Source organism: Camellia sinensis, chromosome 15, assembly GCF_055761805.1.
Source record: "Camellia sinensis isolate YWXY chromosome 15, ASM5576180v1, whole genome shotgun sequence".
NCBI classification, from domain to species: domain Eukaryota; kingdom Viridiplantae; phylum Streptophyta; class Magnoliopsida; order Ericales; family Theaceae; genus Camellia; species Camellia sinensis.
In genome coordinates this window covers 104,397,331-104,407,566 of record NC_138975.1, presented here as the reverse complement: position 1 = coordinate 104,407,566, position 10,236 = coordinate 104,397,331, and positions in this window count along the sequence as shown.

The following is a 10,236-nucleotide window of genomic DNA, read 5'->3' as shown; positions in this document are numbered from 1 at the left end:
TCTATATCTAGAAAAGCAGTCTAATTTTGGCATTATTTGATTTAAAATCAATTTTCCAAAAAGGTTTGCTGAATATGGACTCTTTGGTGATTATTAGTTTCACATTGCACTTTATGAGACTAGATTCAGAACCACCATCTATTAGGCCTTCTTTCCAAACCTTTCCGAAAGGCGGGGCGCGGAAAAAGGCTAATCCACAACTAGCAACTCACGTATAGGTATATCTTGTAGAACATTAGATGCATGTGATTTGTATAAGCTAGTTTCATGGCACAAGCAAGCATATATTGAATTAAAATAGTCAACAAAAGAAAAGCCTCAAAAGAATGAAAAAGATGCGACCCTTAGAGGTCTGCTACACTTATTGTTCTTTAATCATCCAATTGATCAGTTGCATATCTTCCTTGAAATCACAAGTAAACGAGAATTTTTCATACCTCAAGCCTTGTGTTTTGGACTTAATGCTCTACAATTATGAGACTATTGGGCAGTTGTGAACAAGAATTTTTCATACCTAAAGCCCTCGACCCATGTGCTTTTGACCTAATGCTCTACAATTATGAGATTATTGGGCAGTTGTGAACAGGAATTTTTCATACCTCCAGCCCTTCACCCAAGTGCTTTACACCTAATACTCTACAATTATGAGTTTAATGGGCAGTTGTGAACAAGACTTTTTCATACCTCAAGCCCTCAACCCATGTGCTTTCAACTTAATGCTTTACAATTATAAGATTATTGAGCAAATTAACTCACACATCAACTTAAAATAGTTTCGCTAAGAAAGTATCATATATCATAACCAAAGTAATAAAAGAAATAATCCTCAAGCAACATAGTTTGATTACAAAATAGCACATATTATGATTAAAACTAAAAACGAAAAATATAAACTAACATGGAAGGATATTATGATATTTGTAAACGAGGCCATAATCAATGAATAACATGGTTAAGCCAAACACCTGGAGTCCTAACCTTTTTGAACATCTATTCAATTTTCTAGTTTTGCACACCATCCTCTAGATCTGTTGATCGAATTGGAGCCAAGAAGGTACCCAAGTCCAGATCTGTTGATGCTTTCAGGTAGAGAGAGAGAAAGGAGCAAAAATTGCGAAAAGCTCCTAAATTCGAATCAAACTGTATTTGTGTTGTCCAAATAATGGCAATCTGAGATAGAAAAGGCGTTTGGAAGGGCTTGGAATAACCAATCCAAGTCCAAATCCAACCAAGTATCTCAATGTAAAAGAGAACCTATTTTTAATATAGAGGAATGGAGAGAGAGAGACTGAGACCAAGATTGGCAGAGACAGAGACTGAGATAGACAGGGATCGACAGAGAGAGATCGACAGAGAGAGAGAGACAGAGATCGACAGAGAGAGACCGAGATCGATAGAGATCAACAGAGAGAGATGCCGAGATCAACAGAGAGAGAGACCAAGATCGATAGAGAAGAGAGAGAGAGAGAGATCGACAGAGAAGAGATCAAGATCGACAGAGAGAGACCAAGATTGACAGAGAGAGAGAAAGAAAGAAAAAAAACCTATGATTTGCGGCAGCGGCGGTAGTGATTTGCGTAAGTGGCGATGGCGATTTTCGACGATGGTGAGCAACGGTGGCTAGCGACGGTTGGATGGTGAGCGGGGCTGAGGTTTGGTGGTGACTGTTTTGTGTGTGTGCGAGGGAAACCAGAGAAAGTGTTAGTGTAAAACAGAGAAGGGGCGCCAATGGTAAAAAAAATTTCAACCTTTAGCGACTAAACTATTATTTGTCGATAAATATTAATCAATAATAACTAATCTTTTGTAGCAAAAAGTATAATTTGGCCATTAATTTTTTTTTATTGTCAGCAAAAATTGAACATACAACGACAAAAATTTTTTAGTCACCAAAAATTTATATTTGCCGACAAAATTATTTGGTCAACAAAGAGTAACCGAAAAATAAGCTTGTTATTTGGGGACTTAACTTCTTTTTGTTGGCAAATAATTGTATACAACGACTAAAATAAGAATTAGTAGCCAAAAACATAGACTTGCGCTAACTAAAATTTTTTTAGTCACCTATTTACATCATATGTAGTGACTAAATTCATTTTTTAGTCGCCAATAAATAATATATATCGACTAAAATAATATAGTACCAAAACATTGAACCAACACTAACTAATAAGTTTTTTAGTCACCAAAATATAACTTTTGGCGACTAAATTCCTTTTGGTCACCAAAAGTGTAATTTGTGAAATTACTTACACCTTTTGTGAAATAACTTGCACCTTTTGTGAAAAGTTGCATCTTCTGTGAAATAATTTATTTCATAAAATTTACACCTTTTGTTTGAACTTACACCTTTTGTGAAAAAAGTTACACATTATCTAAAACTTTACACATTTTGTATAAAAAAAAAAAAAAAAAAAAAAAAAAAAAAAAAAACATCAAATTTATAGCTTTTGTTAAAAGTTACACTGTAGAGACCCTAATTTTTTTTGTCATTACACTTGAAACCCTGAGCCTTAGGTTAATAGCATTTTAGCCCTAGTTCCGTAAAAGTCTGCGTAAGGGCCCAAGTAAATAATAACTTCTCCGTGTGTTACCATAATTAAATCATAAAAGACCACTTTATGATTGGAACTATCCTAAAACTTGGTTTTATTTATTTTACCTCATAATTTCTAAATTAATTCACACATTTTATTTTTATTTCTATTTTTTTTTTGTATTTGTTGTTCTTTCATTTATTATTTATTTGAATAGAATACTATTGTGTATTTGAATATATACATAGTTTATATATATCTATATATATATATATAATATGTTGGTGGAAGAGTTAATTGGATAACAACAAACCAAAAATAAAATAAAAGAAAAAAAAATCTAGATATTTAATCTCTTAGCCATTAAGCTACCTTATATTATATAAGTGAGGCTTGTCCAAATACACTCCCACGTTTTTCTAAAGCCCAAGGAGAGGGTGAGAGAGTGAGAGTTGGCTCAAGGGAAGGGAGGTAGAGAAGTAAGAAGAAGAAGAAGAAAAAAAAAAAAAAAAAAAAAGGGAAAAGAGAAGGAATTCTTGAAGGTAAGAACATACATCTTCCTTATTTTCTCCAACCCTTTCATCATCTCATTCTATGGTCTAATATGCCTCTTGTGTTACAAATTGATGGTAAATAGGGTGTTTTTGGTGTGTGTGAAGGTGTAGGTATGAAATAGTGTCATTGTGTTGCAAACTTGTGAAATTAGGCACTGCTGCAACTTCTATAATTTAAAAGAAATATCAAATCTATCTAATTCTCAAATCTGAATTTATTGTAGGGTATTTTATGTGTTTAGAGCTTGTGATAATTTTATTAGCTCCTAATTGTGTGTTTTTAGGGCTTGGATAAATTGTTGAAAAATCTGGTCCTGAGTCTCTGAAAAACAGTCCACTTTTAGCAATTTTATAAAATTCTAGAAAAATCATCTCATGTTGGTTCTTCTGTCAAAATTTAGAACTCTGAGTCTTCTTTCCAACAGAATTTATTTGAGTGAAAACCATGAGGTAGATTGAGAGAAATGTTAGTTTCCCCAAAGGGTGACAAATCTGGACAGATTTTCGAATATAGTTTGTAGATGAATTTGTGGAGGGGCTGTGCAACTTCTAAAAATTAGAACTGAAACTAGACAGATTGAATATATTTTCTGTGCAATTTCAGCCCCTAATTTGTCCTAGAAGTATTTTTACCAAAGCATTCTTGTTAGCCCAGCAGAACCGAACAGTGCTGGAAATTGTGTTATATTATGTTATTTGTCTCTAAATGTTTCAAAGCCTTTTTAATGTTATTTTCTTGCCTTACTATACTTATGAATGATGACCATGGACTATATTTCCTCTAGTATGTTTTTTTCCCATACTCGTTTAAATGACCTGAATTATGATACCAAATGAGTTAAGTCTTATGTAAGTGTTTTGGGCGAACCCCTAGGTTGACATGGACGTATTCAAACTCTATGCGGTGGTTTCAGGGTGCCCACTTGTTTGGCCGTCCCTTTTGAGGTCCATCGATGTCGCTGACCGGTAAATAACCGGGAGGAGGGCATGGGTAGTAAGGTCTGCAAAGCAGCAAAAGGGGGAGTTCTGAGTAGTCCGGTGTTTAATCTTATGATTGGGTAGAAGGATCTCTTTGGGGGGGTTCTAGATGCCTAATCTAACTACTAATTCATAAAATCTTAACATAAATATGTTATGTTACCTAATTTGTTTTGTGTATGGTTGATTGATTGATAGAAGATATAGGGGTGTGTGTGTTTTTACTAGGCATTCCAAGCTCATGGGGTGTTATGCCAGGTGAAGAAGCAGCTTACGACGGGGAAGGTTATCCCGAAGACAATCAAGATGAAGTTTTAGAGCCGTGGTTCACTTGAAAAATTTGAACTAGTAGTTTGTTCTTGTTTTCCCTTTCTTTTTACCTTTTAGTTTGACAGTATTTTGTAAACCTTTAGTGGAACTCAAATCAGTTATCTATGTTATAACGCTACTTATGTGTGTATATTAAAATATTGTGGTTATCTCTTTTGTTTGAGTTGTACTTTATATATTACTCTTGTGGTCTCGAATTTTTGGGGCGTGACATACACCTTTTGTGAAATAATTTATTTCATAAAATTTAAACTTTTTGTTGGAACTTACACCTTTTGTGAAAACAAAACTTACACCTTTTGTGAAAAAACTTACACGTTTTCTGAAACGTTATACCTTTTGTGAAAAAAAAAATTTCATAAAATTTACACATTTTGTTAAAACTTACACCTTTTCGTAAAAATACTTACACCTTTTGTGAAAAGTTACACTTTTTGTGAAATAATTTATTTCATAAAATTTACACCGTTTGTTGGAACTTACACCTTTTGTGAAAATAAAATGTACACCTTTTGTGAAATTACTTACACTTTTTGTGAAAAAAAAACTTACACATTTTCTGAAACATTACACCTTTTGTGAAAAATTTTCTTTCATAAAAGTTATACATTTTGTTAAAACTTACACCTTTTCCTGAAAATAGTTACACCTTTTGTGAAGAGTTACACATTTTGTGAAATAATTTATTTCATAAAATTTACACAGTTTGTTGGAACTTACACGTTTTGTGAAAACAAAACTTACACCTATTGTGAAATTTCTTGCACCTTTTGTGAAAAAACGTACACCTTTTCTGAAACATTACACCTTTTGTGAAAAATTTTCTTTCATTAAATTTACACATTTTGTTAAAAGTTACACCTTTTCTGAAAACTTACACCTTTTGTGAAATTACTTACACCTTTTTTGAAACGTTACACCTTTTTTGAAAAATTTTCTTTCATAAAATTTACATCTTTTGTTAAAACTTACACCTTTTCTGAAAACTTACACATTTTCGTGAAAATACTTACACCTTTTGTAAAGATTTACACCTTTTGTGAAATAATTTCTTTCATAAAATTTGCACATTTGTTGAAACTTACACCTTTCGTGAAAAAACTTACACCTTTCTTGAAGCGTTACACCTTTTGTGAAAATTTTTCTTTCATAAAATTTACATCTTTTCGTAAAAATACTTATACCTTTTGTGAAAAGTTACACCTTTTGTGAAATATTTTATTTCATAAAATTTACACCTTTTGTTGGAACTTACACCTTTTGTCAAATTACTTACACTTCTTGTGAAAAAGCTTACACATTTTCTAAAACGTTACACCTTTTGTGAAAAAATTTCTTTCATAAAATTTACACATTTTGTTAAAAGTTACACATTTTCTGAAAACTTATACCTTTCTGTGAAAATAGTTACACCTTTTGTGAAGAGTTACACTTTTTATGAAATAATTTATTTCATAAAATTTATACATTTTTGTTGGAACTAACACCTTTTGTGAAAACAAAACTTACACCTTTTGTGAAATTTTTACACGTTTTGTGAGAAAACTTACACGTTTTCTGAAACGTTACACCTTTTGTGAAAAAATTTCTTTCATAAAATTTACACCTTTTGTTAAAACTTACACCTTTTGTGAAAACTTACACCTTTTCGTGAAAATACTTACACCTTTTGTGAAAAGTTACACCTTTTGTTGAAACTTACACTACTTACACCTTTTGTGAACAATTACACCTTTTGTGAAATAATTTATTTCATTAAATTTACACATTTTGTTGGAGCTTATACCTTTTGTGAAAACAAAGCTTACACCTTTTATGAAATTACTTACACCTTTTGTTAAAAAACTTATATCTTTTCTAAAACGTTACACCTTTTGTGAAAAAATTTCTTTCATAAAATTTACACATTTTGTTAAAACTTACCCCTTTTGTAAAAACTTACACATTTTCGTGAAAATACTTACACCTTTTGTAAAGAGTTATACCTTTTGTGAAATAATTAATTTCATAAAATTTACACATTTTGTTGGAACTTACACCTTTTGTGAAATCACTTACAACTTTTGTGAAAAAAAACATACACCTTTTCTGATACGTTACACCTATTGTGAAAAATTTTCTTTCATTAAATTTACACATTTTGTGAAAACTTATACCTTTTCGTGAAAATACTTATGCCTTTTGTGAACAATTACACATTTTTTGAAATAATTTATTTCATAAAATTTGCACCTTTTGTGAAATTACTTGCACCTTTTGTGAAAAAAATTATACCTTTTCTGAAACGTTACACCTTTTGTGAAAATTTTTCTTTCATAAAATTTACACATTTTGTTAAAAATTACACATTTTGTGAAAAGTTACACCTTTTAATGAAAATACTTACACAAAAGGTGTAACTTTTGACAAACGGTGTAAGCATTTTCACGATAAGCTGTAAGTTTTCAGAAAATGTGTAAGTTTTAACAAAAAATGTAAATTTTAGGGGGGAAAAAATCACAAAAGGTGTAACTTTTCAGAAAATGTGTAACTTATTCCACAAAAGTTGAAAGTTATTTGACAAAAGGCGTAAGTTTCATTTTCGCAAAAGGTGTAAGTTCTAATAAAATGTGTAAATTTTATGAAAAAAAAATTTCACAAAAGAAGTAACTTTTCATAAAGGTGTAAGTATTTCCACGAAAATGTATAAATTTTCAGAAAATCTGTAAGTTTGAGCAAAAGGTGTAAATTTTATCAAAGAAATTATTTCACAAAATGTGTAACTTTTCAGATATAGTGTAAGTTTTTTCATTATCTGGCCAAGGAATCAAAAGTACTCACACTACTCACACCTGGGCCCGGGTGTGACTTCCTTTTAACCACATCCACACACGTGTGAGTACTTATGATTCCTTGGCCAGATAGTGCTATACACGTGTCACTTTTCTGGTGGTTTGCATGGTTGTAAAGCAAATGTTCTTGCAGAATGACAGACATAAAGCAAAGGCAGGAAAATAAATGTGTTTGAATTATTTTGAATAGGGAATCTTCATCCTTACATGAGGCCAGTTTTGCTATATATTTGGTACCAAAAAATATTTTATGGCAGAGAGGAATATGTTTTTGCAATGGGATAGCTATTGTGGTGAAGTTGTTTTCTGGTACCTTGTTTCGTCCCTCATTTTCAGTCTTTTTTTGTTGTTGATTGTTTTGGTATACAATGTTGTACTCCTTAGACGAGTATCCCGAGAATTACGAGCAGTTCACTCAAATGTGTGTAGATCATTTTTTGACATGGCAAATAGGACTGTGGGAAGAGGGGCGGGCAGTCAGCTCCAACGAAGTTCGTTCGTGGGTACAAGGAGCAGAAGGAAAAAATATCAAAGCTAAGGTGTCTAAACAGAAAGGTTAGCAGAGGTATGAGAATCTATAGAATTTATAGGACACGGCGGCCAGTGGATATAAGCGTAGTTACCAAGGTCGTGCACTTTTTAAGGCGGCGTACATTCGCAGATGGTATGTTCAGAATATTCCCCGATATATTAAGAGGACGAAAAAGGGAGTAAGGAAGTTACAACTGTACAATGAACAATTAAGGGATGTTAAATTTGATAATAAAGGTGTGGCGAGATTGCTTAATGGTATTGAGTTGGATAATAAGAGATGTGACCGTCAATCAGACAAGATCGTGGTTAAGGGTATAAAATTAATTGGAAATGTGCAATTGGGACAAAATGCTAAAGACGAAGCTGTGGTCCACCACGTTTTGTTTTTCGTCATAAGTGATAATAGTCCGTCAGATTCCGTTCCCACACCTGACAAGATATTTATTGGAGTTGGCAAGGGTAATCCTGAGACCTGGATTGTTGATCCTGACCAATCTGATCGGTTTCGGATGCTAAAGAAAATGAGATTCAAGCTCGTTGGTGGCAAGAACAAAGAGTACGTTTGTCACGGGATAAAAGTTGTGGACCGGTTCTTCCCAATTGATGTTTGGACGAACTACAAAGATACGCTGTTGGGAAATGTTGGAAGTGTTCAGAAGGGTGTCATATATTTAATGGCTGCTACTATTAGTGGAAAAGAATGCAAAATTACTTTAAGGAGTCAAATGTACTTTAAGACTGTTTAGAATTATAATTTATATATTTTTATTTGTAATGTTTAGGTTTTGAATGGAGGTGGATGATATAAAAACTGGTGTTGTTGAAGGTGTTTCAGCAAGTGATTTCAGTTGTATTGAACTTGCATTGCCTATTCTATTTTCTCAGTTGAGGTTAAGATACAAACAAAAGAGTACTAAGGTCGATAAAATATTAATAAAATATTCCCCCTTTTGCGCACCTAATGCCAATGGGTTGGTCAGAGTAAATGTGTATGACAGGAGGTTAGATGGTAATGACAGTCTGCAGGCGTGGTTTCTTTTCCCTGTGGATTGTCAATGCGAGTTAGTCTATTATGGGAATGGTTATCGTTCAATTAACGACAAACAGGTGCCATGGATGGTGAAGTATCGACTTGAAAATTTGAATATTAAAAGGGGGATTACGTATTGTAAAATAAAGGGGTATCTGAAGTATTCTACCAATGACATGCCAGAAGATTCGCAAATGAGGACCCCCTCTATTGTTGTGTTATCTAAAAAATATAGTAATGAAAATGTTGATGTTTGGCATTGTCCTCCAACGAAGGCCATTTCAATTCTGACATGGACTAAGTCTGTGGGTTTACTAGAGAGGCAAAGAGATTTGTTGTTAGGAGGTTTTAGGGAAAGTGGTTCAGTTATTCATGAGCGCAGAGGTCGTCTAAGTTTGTCTAAGATTGATGTATGTATAGGTGGTGATGACACTAGTGATGTTGATCATGGTCTGTGGATTTCGAAGGTTGGTGTTAGCAAAGAGGAAGTTGATCGTAGAGGATTAGTCGTTATGGACCCCGCAAAATTTACTAATGTTTTACGAAATGTAATCATCAGTGTAAAAAATAGTGATGTGACTCAAGATGTAATAGTTGATGATAAGAGAAATGTAGTAAGTAAATAAAATATTAAGTGGTTTCATACTCAAGATGTAATAGTTGATGATAAGAGAAATGTAGTAAGTAAATAAAATATTAAGTGGTTTCATAAATAAAATTAATAAAAATTTTCATTAATCATGATAGTGGTTACATTAACATCAAACCATTCTCTCATTTTTTGGGACATTGCGTCTAACCAACTACTGTCCCCATTAGTTAATATAATACAAGGAATTCCTCCTCTAATAATGAGATCTGGTTAGAATTTAACAAATACATGGAAATATCTCTGGCAACCTACTAAATTTTTCATTAATTCGGTAGGGACTATCGAGTATTTGATGTCGTCTATGATGTTATAGACGGCGTCCTGATCGTAGTCCTTGAAGCTTATTCTGTCGAAAAAGTAATTGTGTCGTCCGAGACTTCTGGCCTAAACGGTTTTGCCTGTTCTTGAGGGTCCTTCGAGGTAGAGGAAGACTGGGCGAATGGGCCACTGTTCTAGTTCCTGTTATCAGAGAAGGAGGAGAGTTCTTCCTCAGTATATAAATTGTTGATATTATTTGTGTGTATTCCTAATCTAATCCAGTCGTCTTTCCCCCCAAACGGAGAGGCAGCAATTTTGACATATCTTGTATTGAACGAAATTTCGACTTACAAACAAAATAATATTTTTTGCCCATTTATTTTCTAGCCAAGGAATCAAAAGTACTCACACCACTCACACTTGGGCCCAGGTGTGACTTCCTTTTAACCACATCTATACACGTGTCAACAATGGACAGCCCAGATCAGCAAGAGGGGGGCACTGGTAATATTAATACAGCACCCCCCCAGTC